This window comes from Pyrus communis, chromosome 14, assembly GCF_963583255.1.
Source record: "Pyrus communis chromosome 14, drPyrComm1.1, whole genome shotgun sequence".
Classification (NCBI taxonomy): Eukaryota; Viridiplantae; Streptophyta; class Magnoliopsida; order Rosales; family Rosaceae; genus Pyrus; species Pyrus communis.
The window spans coordinates 9,291,928-9,311,857 of NC_084816.1; the positions used below are offsets into that span (position 1 = coordinate 9,291,928).

The 19,930-nt window shown below is 36.6% G+C and overlaps 1 pseudogene; it reads left to right on the forward strand.

The window, feature by feature from the left end:
* The first annotated feature begins 17,757 nt into the window (after window positions 1–17,757).
* Window positions 17,758–19,294, forward strand: LOC137714191 (transcription factor FER-LIKE IRON DEFICIENCY-INDUCED TRANSCRIPTION FACTOR-like; annotated as a pseudogene).
* The last annotated feature ends 636 nt before the right edge of the window (window positions 19,295–19,930 follow it).

Here is a 19,930-nt window from a genome sequence, read left to right on the forward strand (position 1 = left end):
GGACCACACACTACACACAAGGTTGGGATAACTATAAGTATTCTCATCAAGAACTTGATTTTTGTAATTGCCGAAATTTGGATCATAATGCAAGGAGCAACATGATGGACTATGCACAGCTTAGAATTATGCAAGGGGCAACTGCGTCGTCAAAGTCAAGAGAAAAATAAGAAGATGATGAACACGACGACGACCATGTACGTCTCCCTTTGTCTTCACTTGTGTTGTTGAATCGAATAGATATGATTTTGTGCTCTGACCAAATTAAGGTTGGAGCAGCTGCTAGTTTCTCACAAATTTAAATAAATATAATTCCCGTTAATGTTACAGGAGTATTACAGTTATTTTCCTTGGTTTAGCATTGTACGTCGGGGAAAAGAAATTCCAAATTGGTTCTGCTATGAAAGTGAGGAATCTTTTGTAAACATCGAGCTTCGTCAAGATTGGTTTCGAACAGGATTATTGGGTTTCGCGCTTGCTGTTGTTGTTTCTTGCGAGTTGAACTGCCAGTTGAAATGGATGCCAAATTCATGGGTGAAAGCCATGAAATGTTCACTAGTGACTTCCGTACCGGAGAAGACGGTTGGAAATTGAATGACTACTGTTACGACCAACATCACGTGTACCCGTGGAATGAGGCCTTTGAAAGTGAAGAGGTGGCAAAAAAATGCTCCCCCGACTTTTGCAACCTTGTCAATGAAGCCTCTGTTGAATTCTGCCTGACAGATTAGAATTCCGGCGAACCTACTTCCGACATGAAGGTGGAAAACTGTGGGATATGCCCATTGTATGCAGAAGATGCTGAGAGATTCAAATTTGATCATGTCATCATGAGAGGTGTCCCAGAGGCAAAACGATTAAGGCCTATGCCTTGGGCTTCTCACTTTGAAAGAGGCCTCATATTTTAATACCTTTATTTTATATGTATCTTTAAAATATCCATCTTCATCGTATACTCGAAAAAAAGAGAAGGAAAAAAAAAAAATTTTCCTTAATTCTCCCAATTTTCCTAGTTTATTAAAAGAAATTATAATAAAGTACTACATTTTTCGTCTCAGGTCATCGTGCCAGGGAAGAAGAAGAAGAAGAAGAAGAAGAAATACGCCATGATGATTTTGAAGCCAGTGAGCCTAAAGACGGTGGATCAAGTGATGAGTCTGAAGAAGAAGCTAGTTGAAGTGGAATTGACAACAATGCCAAGCTGTTAGTCCGTCAATCTTACAGGAAAACTAGTCTTATGGACCTGAAGCCAATGCGTGTTATGAGTTTGAAGCCAATGCTTTTTAAGAGTTTGAAGTCAACATGTCATGAGGAACCTAGGCCCTATTACTATTCTCCAAGATATCCAGTTGAAGAGGAACCTTTACCCTATTACCATTCTCCAAGATATCCCGTTGAACAGGAACCTATGCCCTATTACCTCCTGGAGGTTGAACCTAGGTCCTATTACTATTCTCCAAGATATCCAGTTGAAGAGGTACCTATGCCCTGTTACCATCCTCCAAGATATCTAGTTGAAGAGTAACCTATGCCCTATTACCTCCAATAGGGTGAACCTGACCCCACTCTTGGAGGTGAGAAAAATATTTTCTTACTGACTTGAACTATTATTATAACTCCTTTTAATTCAATTGTAATTTTAAAATTCTTGAGAAGAGAATGTCTTCTCTCCCCACTCATATTTTAATAAAAAATTTTGATGCCTTTTTTACCCTCTTATAAAATGACATATAAGGACTAAAACCAAAAAGTACTTGCTTCCATTGATCTGCAAGTACACCCCTAATTCACACCAAAAATAACAATTCACGGACTCACACAAAAAAGCTACATTCTTGTTCGGATTTTATCTACATTGCTTCTGCGTGTCTTCATCACGCCCTTAAAGTTTTTGAAAATGTCGAAATGTGTGGAACCAGATGATCATAGGCCACAGTGCGAAAATCAGTTAAATTGTATAAACGGCTAATGGGTTCGGAGGCAGAGGCTGATGGGTTTACCTATTCGTATGTATTAGTGCAAGGTCGAGGTTGGTGAGAGAAGAGGAACATGTGCACGGGAGGGTTTGGGAAGTGGGTTTGGGTCCAATGTGTTTGTTCAGACGAGTTCGGTTAATTTGTATGCAACGAGTGGAAAGTCAGGTAGTGGTGTGGAGTATGCACGCCAGGTGTTTGATGGTATGTGTGAGAGGAGTGTTGTGAGTTGGGGAGTACTTATACACATATATGCTAGCTGCGGTTTAATTGATGACCCTATAAGTTATTCAAGCAGATGCCAAGAAGAAGCACTGTCTCATGGACCAACATCATCATTTGGTTTGCAAAACAAGATCGCGGGGAGGAAGTTCTTCGTATCTTTCGCTGGGTTTGCAAAACAAAGTTGCTGGGCTTATTAGCTAAGATTTATTCTACTAAAAATTAATAAGAATTTAAATGTATAGTTGAGGTTATTTTAGGTATAACAGTGGGTGGAGAAATAGTGTTTCAATTTTTTAACTTTTTACGGTAGATGAAATTATAATATCGGTTGGAAATAGGACACTGAGGTGGGTTTAGCAGCACTCTTCTTGAAGGGCAATTTATGGTATTTTAAATGTTTCACCATTTTGATCAGTGTCTTATGTGGACGTTGTCAAAAGATGAATTTTTTAAATTTGCCTCATTTCCTCCCCCATTATTAATTTAAGGAACAATGATATTGATTAAAATAACTTCAACAGCACTGTTGACCCTAAAAATAACAAAGCGCATGTTAAGTAACTATGAGCTAACTATGTCTTTCTAGTGAATGCGGACGTGTCAAATTGCAACTGAGCTCGGTCGGGCGATTAGAATAGATTTAGTTGTGGTGGTGTCAAATGAGTTGCTGACTTCTGTACTGTAGTGATTAAGACCGACGAAGGAATACGTCTTGACCTTGGGCTCTAAAACTTAAAGACAAGGTTGTCTAGATCACTGTGAAGTTCAGGATCTCCTCCTCCAAGTTTGGTTGCCTCGACTATATTCGTGAGAATATTGCGTCGAATTAGCATCAGCCTATAGGGACAGAAGTACGCAAATGAAATAAGCGTTTGTATGGTAAATGTGGTTCAACCGTCTGAATGCCAAATTGCAAAATGCACTTAAGAGTAACCAATCATAGAACACTTCAACTCGTTGGGAAGCTAATGGAATGACCTATTTCTGTGAAAAAGTTAGAAACTCTTTATCGCTCGAGACTTGGATAGATAACCAACCAACCAGAAGTAGTGTTGTTAATTCAAACTAAAGATGCTCCTTGATCACTTGATTCTACAACTCCAATGTTATTAGTCCAAATTGAATATGTTGCTGGTTGTTATCATAGTGTTGTTAGTCCAAACAGAATATGTGTTGACGAGAGGTGGACAGTTAGTGTTTTCTCAAAATGTGTGAGAAGGTTTCACATAAACCAAGGGTTTTCGTGTAGAGCGTTTAAGTTGTTTGTTGTGTCGAATGAGGTTTCTACATTGAATACCCTATTGTATTTATAGGATAAATTTCTTGGTGCCCAAGCATGTCGACTGATAAAATTCTGATAATATTCCAATTCCTAGACATATTCTCCGAATATGCTAAAAATTAGTCTCACCCGAAATTATATTGCGGAGTCTTGCCATCCTCATCTTCAACTAGGATTCTAGACCTAAACTTGTTTGAGGATCTTTTCATATCTCATCCTAAACCAATCCTGATCAGTTCGAGCTTCTATCGAAAGGCCATACCTAAGCTTCAAATAGTCACACATTATTTGGGACTCGGCCACACTTTAGTTCTCAAACAATCCTACTTTGTCTAGGACTTGGCTACTCTAACACTACTAGGCTGAGATTGCTGAGACTTAATTCGGCCTAAAATGTTAATTTAGGCTCAAACGTGCCCCGACCCCCCCAGTTTCCTTGAGCTTCGTCCTATACGCCTTTTTGGTTGATTTAGATGTGAACCTTTCGGGCCAGATTAACCAACTAGCCTATATGAAGGCCTATTGACTAAAATAGGTGGTCATAGAAATTGTTTTATTTTTCTTTCAAACAACGGTTTGTTGCCCCCTTATTTCCTAAGCATCGGTCAAACAACCGAATGGTTAAGAAAATGAAATTCTCGTGTATATATATATATATATATATATATATATATATATATATATTTTTTTTTTTTTAACAAACAAAAATAAAGTGGCCAAACCATAATGAAGAGGAGCAGGGCCATCTTTAAGATTTTGAAGGCCCTGTATGAAATTTATTAAAGGGCTGCTCCTTAAGATAGTTAAAAAAAATAAAAAATAAAAAAAAAGGTAGGACAATGTATAACGCTAGAAAACAATCACTTAAATCAAAACAAAGTTTAGCACTCACTGGTTGTATGTTTACAAATGTCTTTAATAATAAGTAAAAAGAGCTACAAATATAATGTTTACTAAATAATCAAAAGCAGTTCAATCTTAAACAACCAAACAAGGAAAAAAACCTTAAAAAACTCTAACTTTAAAGTTTCACTTGAATATATAACATTATTTATAATAAAATTGAAAAAAGAATACCATTTTTAAGGTGTTAGAAAGGAAAAAAAATACGCTTATAAGGAGTGCACAATGAAATTTTAAAGTGCTAACAAAAACAATTTTTAAATATAGAACATTATTACATAACAAAGGCAATTTTTAAATATAGAACATTATTACATATAAATATTAGATTAGATGACAAAAATTTTGGGGACCCCTTCAAAATTGGGCCCCTATGCGACTGTATCTTTCCCCTTCTGAAGAGGAGGCCAATGATGCTTTATTCTGAGTCGAGATCTTTGCATATGACCATTTTCAAAATAATATTGCTTCCGACGTTGATGTAAAATAACAATGGCAATCTTCAAATCCTTTTGTTTTCGACTATAAGGTGATCCGAATTGTTATAGCCCCTGAGCATAATTACTTTGTCAACTTCATCTTTTAATTCAAACAACTCAGTCGAACAGGATTGCTCCACATCAGATTTGTCTCCAATAACCATATCGATTGACATGGTTTTTGCGTCTGAGCCTGTGTTTCGGCCTTGGTCGACAAATCGCCTTCTAAATCAATTTTTGTACTTGGCTAAGAAATTTCAATTTATTCTTCCAGGCCAACCGTATTTTCCTTTTCAAACAAAAGAATAGGTGACCTAACTTCTTGCTTGGCCAAATTGATAATTCTCTTATGCTAAGACTTAATTGGGGCCAAAGTGAAAAATTGCCCTGGCCTTTTAGTCCAACCACACTTCAAACGAAATTGATTTCTAGGTTGGTGGTGGTGCAGCAGTGCTGATCAACAACATATGATCACGGGTAACATCAGGTTAGATGCAGGTCAATCATGCGATTCAGCCAGCTGCGTTTACAGATGGTGGTGCTAAGCAAAGACATAATTGGTTCCGGTAGAAGGTGGTGGTGCACAACAATTGATTTTAATGGCAGTTGGTTCGATGCGACTCAGCTCCAGACTTCAACATACTTTTTTTTTCTTTCTCTGACTATGAACGACAAACAAAGGCTAACTCAAACCAAAAAACAAAAAAGGTTTCCCAGAATGAAACTGGACAAAACAACAACGGAAACAGATAAATTGATACGAACAAAACATAAGCAAATAAAACCCCTAAGAATCAAACCTGCTTTGATACCAAGTTGAAACTAAACGAAAGGACGATCAAACAAAATATAAATATGAACACTGTTTTATTAATGAAAAACAAATAAATGAGAATGTCAAGATGGCTACAAACTAAGGGCTATTAAATTGACTTATTTACAAGTGAATAACAAGCATACAATTTATAATAAACTAAACCGTGATCTCTAAACGAAAACCTAATTTGAATGGATGGGGCCCAAACCCTAAACTTATTATTTTCCAACAACAACAACAAATATAAAACCACAAAAACATAAAGCTTGAAAGTACAACGTAATATTGGAAAGAAAGAAAAGAAAAAAGAAAGTACTACGTAAGAGAAGCTATTAGAAAAGAAAGTGAATTCACTAGAACCTAGAATCCATTCCGACTTTGGAGGGGCAAAGTAATGAGAATAAAAATGTTAAGCTTAATCAATCAGTTTATATGAACATTATCACGGTCCGACCGTCATGAGCCATGCCCCCAATGAATCCGGAGCCGAAATGACATAGTGACAGTGAGTGCCGCAAGAGAGCTCTCTCTCAAAGTCAAAGAAGCATCTAATATTTCTATAATATTTTTAAGTATGCAAATAATTTGATTGTCATGACTCACGATTTGTTTAAAAAATATTATTTTGTGTCCAGCACATCGTGTCAAATAGTCAGGGTTTAGCGCGAAACACGGTACTACACCATGAGAATTTTTCTAACGTTTAACACAATAGTTAAAAACCGGAAAGTCATTGTTTCAAGTCAATACGAGCTCGGCAGCCCACCAAATGCAGCAGCGAGACTACCTAAATCGGTAAAAATAAATTCTCAATAAAAAGAATTCTTACTCAAAATTGTCTTTTTACCGATTCATAAAATTCCGTATTTATGATTAATATTGTTTATATTCATAAATCACTCTATAAAGATCACATTTACGAAAAAAATAATAATTAAAACTAAAATCGTTTGGCCATCGAACTGTATAAAAACAGATGAACGAAATTGGTAAAAATATTACGAACCCTCTATGTATTTGCTATAATAGATTAACTAAACAACCTTAATTTTAATTCAATTTTTGTAAAAATGATTTCTACAGAGTGATTTATAATATGAATGGTTTTGATCATAAGCATAAAACTCTGTGATTCGAAAATGATGAGTTTTGATTAGGAGCTCCTACTCATTCTTGAGTAACCAAGCATTGTTCCTATCAACACACCCTTTTTTACCTTCCACACATATTCGAGTCAAATGAAATTGAAGAAGATAAAAGGACATAAATGAACAAAGAGTGTGTGAAAAATGTGTGTGGATAGCACCACAAAAAGAAAAGCAGAATTGGTAAAAATATAAGATTTAAATTTGTTAGTTATATAGCATATGACATTTTACCGCAATGACAAAAAGGAATCATGCTAATGCACTATGGTGCAGGTTTGATCTCATTCCTCTAAAAACTAACAATTTAACCCACTAACGTTATCTTTTGTCAAAAAATAAAAATAAAAAAAAATTGTCAGGTATGTATGATTTTAAAAATTTATCGATCTACTAAAAATTAAATAATAATAATAATAATAGCTTTTAGAACTTTAAAATTCGAAAAGAGAATATAATTTTAAAATTCACTTGACATAAGCATGATTTTTGTGGCCTAATCCAAATTATAATAGAGGTTTATCTTAGTTCATTTTCAATTCAACTGTTGTAGTTTAATCAAAAGAAGAATAGTCAGGGTTTGGTGGGAGTTTTAATGAAACACTCTCGGTAATGTTCATTTTTAACTTGTTGACCCTAAAAACTACTAAGCCTACGTGGCACATAGGCTGAGTAATTAAAAAGCTAACTACGTCCTTCAGTTGTGTGCGGGGCGTGCCAACTCGACGGTCGAGCTCAGTCGGTGAGTAAAATAAGTTAATGTTGCGTTGGGCGCGCTGCTGACTTCTGAATCTCGTGACTGCGGCCGAGAAATGAACACGTCTCGGCCTTCAGGTTCTCTAGCTTGAAGACAAGGCTGTTAGTCTTGCGAAGTTCACAGATTGTCGGCGCCGGGTTCGGTCACGGTGATTATATTCATAAGAGTATAAGCATGCCGAATCGGTACCAAACTATATGGACACAAGTACTCAAAAGAGATGTATGTCTTTAGGGAGGGCAAAGTGCGGTTCGATGCGGTTCAATCCTTAAACTGGAGCCGGAACATGAATATATTAACAGTTCGGTTCGGTACAGTTCCGCTTAAATTTATTACTAGAACCTTACGGTTCGGTCTACATCGGTTCCAAGTCGGTTCTTGCCGGTTTACGGTTCCGAATACTAAATTATTTGAACACCAAATCATCATGCATTCAAATACATCTTCTAAAACTGATTATATAAAGTTGCATACAACACATCTTTTTTAATGCAAATGTCTTTGGTAGTGGCACCAAGTCAACAAAAAGAGACAACTAAAATACATATGCATATGCATTGGTCAATCAGTCAACAAACAAAACAATGATGAAGCAAACTCCAGGTTTTCAGACTTCAGAGAGCAAGCAGGAAGCAGCAGCTCCTGTACACAATCAATTAATCAAACAACATATAATAAAATCAAACAACTTATTCCAGAGAGCAAGCAGAATCAAACAACTTATTTCAGAGAGGAAGAATGGGCTTCCCCAGTTTTAAAAGTTTGAAGAAGCATCAAGAAAAAAACCTCAAGAAAAATAAAAACCATCTCATGCTCATCTCATTCTTGCCGAAACTTCAATATAAAAGGTGTACATTCTTACAAGCTCCAAATAAATCAAGAAATTAGAGTCATAACCCACCTTTCCTACACATCTTATGCATTTGCAGTGTTCCTTTCTAGTCATACCCATAGATGTTATACTTACTCAATCCCAAATTTTAAAGCATTTAAACACATTTTGACTGCCATTATGCTCCAAATTTCAACTTGCTGCCACAAATTTAAACATAATCTGTTGACAAATTTCAACTTGTTGCCACACACAGATTTAAACAGAATCTTATGCATTTTGATTACCATCTGCAGGTTTAAAGTATGCATTTTGACTGCCATTGATTGAAAGAGTAAATTATAAATTCCACTAACTATCAATAGTAACAAAAGGAACATATAAAAGTGAAAGATTAAGGAGAAAATGTGATAAGGAAGGTGCTAAAAAATTAAAGTTACATACATACCATCACTAGTAAAAGGTGATAAATTAGGATTGAATGTTTATGAATCCCCAGTGCCACCATTCCTTTTTTCTAGAACATATAAAAATTAAGAACTCATTAGAAAATAAGAAAGTAAGCATGCAATAAAACAAGAGAAAAAACAAAAACAAAGTAATGAAAAATAAATATTCATTCCTGTTTCAAGTGATTCATAAAACTCTATATCTTCCAAGATTGTCTCATCGTCTAAAATTGAGATGTTATCTGACATCAACCAATTTTGAGTACAAATTAACCTCTCTACCATTAGAGGAGTCAATGAAGAACGATATGAGTTCACAATCCTTCCTCCCGTGCTAAAGGCAGATTCTGAAGCTACCGTTGAGACCGGAATTGCAAGAACTTCATTTGCAATTAGTGCCAACACTGGGTATTTAACACCATTCAATTTCCACGAATTTAAAATATCAAAATCTTGACCTACTTCCACTTTTTCATTGTGATCTAACAAGTACCTATCAAACTCATGGTCCGAGAGCACGGCATTACTTGCTTCAACTTCTTTTATCCAACTTTCGTCCATTTCTGCTTGTTTTTTCTCCCCTTCCATGTTGATTTGGATCAGCCCCACCAATAGTAGTTGTAGTACTAGTAGTATTAAAACAACTATTAGCACTAGAACCACTTGGTTGGTTGATTGGAAGAAGGAACATATTCATCATGTAGTTTGAAGATTAGGCTTTTTATCTCATCTTCTTAGCCATGGCTTCATCAATACTACACCCACGACACTTCAAAATATGTGGCACATAGCCCAATTTATATCTTGGATCAAGCACAAGTCCCACAAATAGAAAAGGATTCACTTTAACAAGATCACCACAATACTTATCAAATTTTACCTTCTTGCTTCGTGCCATTTCATGCAATATCAAGCTTGTGTAGGTTTGAGTTAATAACATATCTTCTTTGATGAACAAATCAACTATCTCTTCATCAATTGCAAGCAAATCAGAAAAAGTACTATGACAAGTGCAAAGTAACACTCACCTTCAATGCCATTTGATAGAACAGTTTCAAAAAATTGACAAAGATAGCGGCATTGCTCCAATCTTCCACATTTGGTGGCCCATACCTTTTTTTACCATTGGAAGGTCCACCCACCCGTTCTTCTTCTCCCGTCAAATCTTCACCAAACCATGACAAACATGCAATCTCATCATCTCCCATTCTCACAAAAGCTTTTTCAAATTTCAAAGCATTCGTTAACATCAAATAGGTGGAATTCCACCTAGTTGGCACATCTAAAAAGACAAGACCCTTGCATTCAATTTTTTCCTTCCTAACACAACTCCTAAAAGCTTTCACCCTTTGTGGAGAAGACGTTACATACACCAATGCATTCCTAATAACTAAGATGGATTTATCTAACATCCTCAAACCATCTTGAACTATCAAGTTAATAATATGAGCACAACACCTAACATGCATGTGCTTTCCCTCAAGTATCATTCATGAATTTTGCCAATGACACATCTTTGTCTTCAAATACTCTACTACCACCTTGTTTGAAGAAGCATTATCGACCGTGATGGTTAGAACATTCTCCAAACCCCATTCTAGCAAACAAACCTCAAGAAGTTTTCCAAAGGAGTTCCCCTTGTGATTAGCTATGACACAAAAGTTTAGTATTCTTTTGTGCAACTTCCAATTACTATCTATGAAATGTGCCATCATCACCATGTAGTTTACCTTTTGAAGACTTGTCCAGGTGTCGGTTGTGAGGCTAACTCTATTTTCAATTTTGCTTTCATTTCAACAGACATGAGGACAAAGTGTCTCGCAAGTGTCCAACGAGATGGTGCATAAAAATGAGGGCAAACAACACTACAGAAAAACCTAAACCCTCTCCCTTCAACATGTGTAAATGGCAACTCATCTAAGACAACCATTTGTACCAACGCCTTTATGCAATCCTCTTTCGTATTCCCCCGAGCCATAAGAGTACCAACACCATCATCAAAAGACAAAATCTTTTGCCTTTTATCCTGATTTTTTCCTGGGTAATTCTTACATTTTCCTTCCTCAATATGTTTTCTAACGGTTGAAGTACCATTTCCAGAAGGGTTAGCTACAAAGGTAATAGAACAGTACTTACACCTAGCTCTCCTTCCAATTATTGTTTCTTAGGTCCCATCCAGCTTCACAATGTTTTCTATGTCATCGTATTCAACAAAATGCTCCCACACTGTTGACCTACGCCTACTATTCCCAAGATGAGGCAATGGAGGAATACCACTCAGTTGAGTCGGTGATCGTGCTTGGGGTGGAATTGGTGGTTTGGGTTGTGGTGGAGTTGGTGGTTGGGATTGGGTTTGAGTTGGTGGTGATGGTGTTGGACCCGGTAATGACAAAGGCAATGATGAAGAAACAGATGCAACAGAAGAACAAAAACCATGTGATGTTGATTGGTTCGTCATCCCTAAAATAGACAAAAATAAAAATGCTACTGTTAAACTTAAGCATCAACAAAAAAATACATGTATGTCTAAGAAAAAAATACATGTCTAAGCAGTTTAAATGTGACAACCCGTTCCAAATTTTACGTTTTTATTAATTTTAAAAGCGTGAATTTACAAAAATACCCTAGAGGCAAAGATTTTAACCAACGTTGACCATCGTCTAGAGAGATGTATGACTTATTCTTTTAGCATATCCTTGTAGTACTCTTTGATGCAAACGCATAGGCGAAAGCCGTTTGCGAGTCCGTATTATAACGATATAGGTATGGATGTTTGAAGTTGGTTATTGAGAGTTAGTTAAAAGATTAAGAAGGACCAATTAGATGAAAAAGAAGAAAATGGCAGCAGCCCAATCAGAACTCAGAAAAGAAAAAAAAAAAAAAAAAAAAAGGGAAAAGCTGGGAGCTTTTCCCGTGGGTTTTCCGTTCGTACACCTCCACGACCACCCATCTACCGAGGCCGATTCCGGCCAACTCAGATGGAGTTTTTCGACGCCACCACCACCTCTTGAAGCTCTCATTCTCCTCTACAAAATCCACCCAAGAACCATTTTGATTAACCTCTGTATGTGGTGGTTTGAGGCCACAAAAGTTGATGGTTCTCACGGTGCCCTGGCCACCCTTTTTTATTTTCCGGCAAAACGGCAAAGTGATGACCAATGCCACCACTTGGGCTTTGTAGCCCATCATCCCAGGAGCAAATCACAACCAACCTTGACCCCGTTGGTCCACCGTAGACGACAAATCGACGCCGGGAAGTTTTAGTCACCGCCGGCTTTGTGGGCAAAATTGATCATCTTCCGTCCACTTTTGGAATTTTGGAAAGTATAAAAGCTGCTCCACTCATTGAGATCTTCATTTCTGTAAAGTTTGAGAATTTTTGGAAATAGTTGGATTTTCCGGCTAGTCGGGGCGGCCAACAGCGACCCACGGCAGCGCGTGGCCAGTGGGCTGCCAACACTATTTTTAGGCTATGTTGAATGTCTTGAATTCAGTTTTGATATTTGAATGACGTAGGTTGATCATTGGAACCTAAATTCGTTACAATACGTTACTTGATAAAAATGTGAATCGATGATCCGACCGTTGGATCGTCACCAAACTTGGATACATTATAATACGTAATATTTAAAGATCATAAGAATTTATGGATTGAGAATCCGATGTACGGATCTTCCCAAATTGGATTTGTAAGTTAGTAAAATACATGTTAACCGCCGCTTGGTTTTGGGCAATTGGCGGAGATCCGACCGTTGGATCGTAATGAAAGTTTAATATGTTATTTTAGAAGTATATTGTGGATCTTTGGGAGTTACGGATTGGAAATCTGATATGCGGATCTTCCAGGTCAAGTTATACAGGGTTGTAGACCCTACCGTCAATCTTTTATCGACAATTAACTTGTGGTCAATGGGTCCTGAACTATTTTAGAATGTCCTTGAGGATGTGTTTTACGTGAATTACGTATTCTATTGATAAGAGTTCTGAGATGTGTTTCAATAATTGGTCACAGGCGCCAATCATTCGAGACGCCTCGATGTGTGCGCTAGAGAATCATAGCGTGGACTCCAGGTGAGTGGATCTTTTCCTTTTTATCGTACATATTATTGATAGTTCCATCGACACTTTTAAATTGATTTAGGTATATTACCTTCATATAATTAATGTGAATGCTTGAAGTACTAATGCGAACTACGAATGGCTTGATCCCTGTTTAGGGTACGTAGGCAGTCTAACGAGACATTAGATGCAGCCATATAATAAATGAGACTAAATAATTGGGACAATAGCCTTGCTTGAGGAATTGAGCAATGTGAGGGACATTGGTGGAAAATATGAGATTTAACCTTATGTTGTGGTGAATAAATGTTGGTCATAAAACAAAGTGTGATAAAGCAAGAAAATTGAAGTAAGCAAAACGTAAGTAATGATAGTTAATTAAACTAGTGTCTAGTTGGGCTTTTCACCGATAATTATTCCTGAAAGTAAATAGTTTGGGAGTAGGGCATTATTGATTGTATATTTTACACCGTATTATATATTTTGGGAATACTATGAAATGCCTGATTCTTAGATTTGCATCATGGCATATTCTTATATATATATATATATATATATATATATATATATATATTACCTGAACCTAATTATTGTGAATGCTTTGAAGTGCCAAATGACGCTGCGGATGCCCAGGTAAGCTTCAGGTGAGTACATGTTGATGATAGTGATGGTAGTGAGTATGATTGTGTTAAGATGTATTTAATGCTCATTATCCTGCACCTCGATGTTACTGCTCCGCCCGTGGCTAGGGCCTAGCCTTCACGTGATCGTTCACCTCCCGCACCACATGTTCACCTTGGATCCAAGGTAGGTGCCAACCTGTCGTACAGACCACATTAGATGGTTCCGACTCGTAGGTGACTTGCGATACTTCGCACAACCTTCACGTGATTGTAGCACTTTAACGTATTTATTTACACCCAGCATGTCGTGCAAACTACTTTAGGTGGTTTCGACTCGTGTGCAGGATTTGGTATATGAGCTAATTGATGAGATATGTGATGGATATGAATAAGTCGTACAGGTCACTTTAGGTGACTCCGACTTATATGCTAGCCATGATTGATGAGATGTGATGAGATATGGATAAGTCGTACATGTCACTTTAGGTGACTCCGACTTATATGTTATATGCTAGCCATGATTGATGAGATATGGATAAGTAGTATAGGTCACTTTAGGTGACTCCGACTTATATGCTAGCAATGATTGATGAGATAAGTCGTACAGGTCACTAGAGGTGACTCCCAACTTATAGGCTAGCGTTGATTGATGAGATATGAGATAAGTCGTACAGGTCACTAGAGGTGACTCCTGACTTATAGGCTAGCGTTGATTGATGAGATATGAGTACAGTTGTATAGGTCACGTTAGATGATTCCGGCTGATATATCATTTTATATTGATTAAGTTCATTTGGCATACTTGTTAATACATTGTAGAGTTGATGGAAATGGCATACCCGTGGTTTTGGCCATTCTTGAGCATGGGTAGATATATATATATATATATATATGTACATAGATGTGTAGTATTGTCCTATAGAAAACGATAAGGGATTTACAGTGAGGGGTTATTACTGTTAGAAAGGTAATAGTTTTGGGAAGCTTGGTTTTATTGCTTACTCACATTTTCTGTTTTGTACCCCTCCAGGTTATAATTGCTGAGTTCGTATCGACGAGGATCTATGGCTAATCTTAGTATTGGTGGCTACTTTTAAGGGTATGATTCTTACCCATACTGCTGTACTTTACTTATGCTCTGACATCGCGTGTGAAATAGGTTTGCTCTCACTCATACCGCACTCTGGTATTTAGACACTTTTAGGTTCAAATTTGTTCACATTATACACTATCACATTTTATGGTTTCATCACATTCCAAGTGTCGGCCAGCACAGCTCGATTCAGAGTCTAAGTGGATTTTCCGGGTCGGGGTGTGTCGTTAAATGTTCATGCAATGCAATCAGAATCTATTACTGCTAAACCTTCAAATCTGTTACCTTGTCTTTAATAATTAATTGCAAGCTTTTGTCTAAATGGTTCTGTGATTTCCACATCAAAATAAACAATTCAAATAAATTCTTAACAAATAATTATTAAAACTTAAAGGTTGACTAGCCAATATAACAAATCAATCAGTCACCTACGGTACCTACTTAAATAAGGGATACATCTGAAGCATACCACAACCTACTTCAGGACAATAAAAAGTAATCTTTTACAGAGATAAGGTTGAATAAAAACTATACAGATTATGCATATATGTTTCAAAGTGTGTAGTTTGCAACTCACAAAGCACTAAAATAGGATAGGACCAAGTGACAAGTACCTTACAGCCACTTACGTTCAGATCAACTATATGTTTGCAGTTCTTCACCAGGTGCGCTATACCTATATCTGTTACCCTGAAATTCAATGCATGTTCACAAATTCAGTGAATGCAGTTCTTGACAAAACCTCTTATTTAGGGGCAGAGACATCAAGAAGCAATTTGAAAGAAAATACGAGCCCATGCCATTGATAAGTTGTACATACAAAGTCAATTATCTGTCAGCAAGCTCAAGTAGAAGTAGGTCTAACATTATCCTTAAGTTTGTCTTCTACACTTGGTTAGTTGGTTCATGTTCATCAAATGCATCAAATGCATCAAATTCCTTTCTGACTTGTCAAGATATTACTAATTTTCAACATAAAAGACATCAACTAAGGGAACAATAGCTAACATGTTTGAGACAGAGGGGAATATACAAGGAGAGAAACATTAATGAGGAGCAATTACCACTCTACAAAAGCGTATTCCAATTCATTTGACAAAAAAAGATTACACATTACAAGCAAAGAGCATCAACAGTTCACAACCAGAATACCAGAAATGTAGAATCTTGGCCTAAATAGTCACATAGAAAGCTAGCAAAAGAAACTACCATTACTATAGACAAAGAATCCACAGGACCACATCTCAAATAGCAGTGACACGAATGGCATCACAACACTCTCTTCCAAATGCAAATGTCCTAACATCGTCAACAAACATTAGCTCATAGGATACGACAAGTTACAGATTCGCATGTGGGCATGTAATGTAAGAGAAAAAAAATCTCTATATTGGGCTGAAAATCGCAAACTCGATTAACCATAAACCAGCATATGCACATATGACCTAGAAATGCACATGATCTTTGCAATTTCACCAAGTATGGACGGAGGACGGAGGACGAAGTGTCGCAGATGAGGGATGATGAGGGCCGTCGCAGTTGAGGATGAGAGGTCGTGAGTGGGGGTCGTCGGGGTCGACTATGTCTGTGTGAAATCTAAAATGGGGGAATCAGGATTCAGGAATGGGGTGTGTGTGTGATTCGTAAAGGTGAAGTCGTGTGTGTGTGAAAGTGAACCCTAATTAGGATAGGATCCTCTGCTTTCCAATTTAGTGAAACCAATTTTTCAACCTATTATACCATGACATGTGTGTGTGTGTATATATATATATATATATATATAATTTATTTATTTATTATTAATAAAACAGTTCGGTTTGGTTTCACTCAAAGTTGATTTTTCCGGTCAACATGGTTTTTTTCGGTTTTTTTTTTTCATACGGTTCGATGCGGTTTTGCGGTTTTGCGGTTTTTATGCCCACCCTTATATGTCTTGATGGTAAATGTGGTTCAGCCGTCAGAATGCCGAACTCTAAAGCTTACTTGTAAATATCCAATCATAAAACAACTTGGCATTTAATGTGCCCAGCCCAGTAATCTGTAACACCTCACCTCGCCAAGAAGGCTAAAGAAATGATCTCTACCAACAAGAACTCGAAAATCCTTCTTGGCCGAGACTTAGATGGATAACCAGTCGGCCTCGACGCAGTGCTGTTTATCCAAACTGAAGGTGCTCCATGGTTGGCTGATTCTACGGTAACAGTATTATTTCTCTAAACTGAAGGTGTCACCGATTGCTAATCTGCATGTATTTGAAATTATCCTTAAGATAATTCTCATGTGCAGGTGCGTTTAATCTTCCACGTGGAAGCCATAGAATGCACCCTTTTTATTGTTTGTCTCATCAGTGCAAACCAGTTGCAGCCAAAAATGTAATCATTATCCTCCATGACCTTTATATCCGTGCATGCATTCTTCATTATTTGATTAGTCGCAGAATTTGATAATCATCCTGCCATAGTCTGACTCCCTTCATGACAATCATGCTATCTTTCCACGAAATTGCAGCAGTATTAAACCACACAACATTGTATCACCACGACTTTATCACCCTACTGTACTTTCGATAATTCAATATATTATCAAGAAATAATTATTATGATAAAAATTACAATATTATTTCTTAATAATAATTAAAATTATCTTGACTTAATCACCTAACGGTTTAGAACTTCGTTCACTCAACAGCTTCGATCATTCGGATCGATTGTGTAATTTTGGGTCTAAATATTAACGAAAAATCATTTTTTTACCTTTCCTATATTACTCACTTACATCTTTATTTGTCATTTTTCATTAAAACTAAAGTTTTTTTTGAACTTTTCATTAGTTTTACTATTGATTTTATTATAGTAATGTTCAGTGTGAAATAAACTTTGATACCTATTTGGTGGTTTATTTTATGTAAATTACATCATTTAGTCCACATATATACGACCAATAGTATTTTGTACTTCTGTATCAAGAGCTACAGTTTCAAACGTCATAAAAAACCCCCATCTGATTCCTTTCACACTCAACATAAACAGGAACTCACATCTACGAATTCTATATATATAAGCATATACTTTATGGCACACAATTAGCAGCTGCACCCCACCATCAAACCAAGAATACGATATGGATGCGCTTGGAAACCATCTAGAATGTCATAACATCAACAACTCTGAGTTACATAATTTCATAGACGATTTAAACTTTGATCGATTCATTGATCTTATTCGCGGTGGCGAAGGTGAAGATCCAACAGCTAAAAGGTTGATCGGTCACGAACTTTGGTGTCAGAGAGGAAGAGGAGGGGGAGAATGAAGGAAAGGCTCCATGCATTGCGGTCCTTGGTTCCTAACATAACTAAGGTTAGCGTTGGTAGAAGTAAGTTATATACTGCAGTGCAAGTTTTACTCTCCCAATATGTGATAACACGTGGACCACGCCCTATTTTTTTGTTATTTTCCTGAAAACCATTATATAAACTAGCTTTAAAATTTAATGTTGAATGCATCCCACAAAATGTTGAATGCACCTTACTTTAAAGTAAATAAGTTATTTAATATTAAATTTTAATGTGGGGTTTATTCAACAATTTGTGAGGTGTTAATATAATAAGTCTAGGTAAAATTTTGCTAGTTTTATCGAAAAACTTCTAATAGTACTGTGTCCTACATTTTTTTTTTCTTTTCTTTTTAATCAAAACGGACTCTTTCGGTTTGAAGTATGAGTTGTACAACGATATATATGAGGAACAAACAAATTATGCAAGCACGATAGTTGTTTAATCTTTTGGAGTTATATGCACATATGGACAAGGCCCCCATTGTTGGAGATGCTGTATTGTATGTACAAGACTTGCAAATGCATGCTAAGAAGTTAAATGCTGAGATTGCAAGTCTTGAAGCATCATTAGCAGGAGCAGATGAGCATATGGGATATCTACAAGGATCAACCAAAACTAAAAACAAGAAAAAAGTTTCAGACAATAACCATTTAGTTTCTAAGGGCATCATTCAGGTCTATAACCATTTTGATTGTAATTTATTAGCTATTAATTTCTGCAAATAAAGTAATTTGCCCTTGCACTTAATTACGTATCATGCCTTTCTGCAGATAGACGTGTCTCAAGTGGAGGAAAAAGGTTTTTATGTGAAGGTGGCATGCAACAAGGGACAAGGAGTAGCCACAACACTTTACAAGGCTCTCGAATCTCTTGCATGCTTCAATGTTCAGAGTTCTAATTTAAACACAGTTTCAGCAGATAGATTTGAATTAGCATTCACTTTGAATGTATGTATATATCAGTACAATATGAAACATTGGGTACAATTAGCGTTCTACTTTATCCTTGGTTGGCAATTTTTACAATCCTAATTACACTTTATGTAATTATCTGTGTACATGATTTAACATCCTGCTTTGTTAATCCAATTATCCAATAGATGTAGGGAAATAAAAACATAAATGTTTTTTTTTTAAAGTTACAAAATATGAGCGTGAAAACCGTTACTCCTCTCTTTGTCAGCAAGTTTTCAGTCTTTCACTAATTAATTCTTTGTTAATACTTGTTAAAAAAGTAAAGGATTGCGAGCAGGGCATCATCAACTTGCCAAATTTGAAACATTGGGTGGCTAGGGCTTTTCTGAACCAAGGCTTTGTAATCTGAGGTTGCAAAAAGTTCGAGTTATAAAGGTTGTAGTAATGGAAGAGCCACGCCTGCATTGCACCCATGCACGCAACCAGCTGATATTATGCTGACAATTAGTTAATTTCAACTGTCATCGATCCCATCGATGTGTAATATATCTTGGTTGCTCTAACTCTGATTATTATTTTTCTTTGTTTCTAGAAACATGTTTGTGGTTTTGAGTGTTGAGTGGTGAACGTGTCAAAAGGAGAGGATCACTCGTGGACACTTGCTTACCCACACTCTGCTTATACGATTGCAACTTAACCTTAGGAATTTCTTGGGCGGCTTCAATCAATCATTTCAATTCATTCGGTGAAAAGGTTGTGCTCGTATTCTATTTAATCTTCGGTAGTGTCGGTGTCAAAACTTGAATAGAGTCTGACTAGGTTCAACACGTATTTGTTTTAGGTGTTGTTTACGCTTTCAGTGCATGGGAAGACTTGAGAGAAAGTGAAAACAAGCATGTCACTGTTGGAAGGTTGACAACAGGCATGTGAAGTTCGCGCGTAGAACTGACTTCTTAACCAAAAGATTGCATAAAGAGGCAATCTCAAAATTAAAATTGTCAAAATCAATATTTTATGGCTACATTTTTTCATCAGTCAATCAATA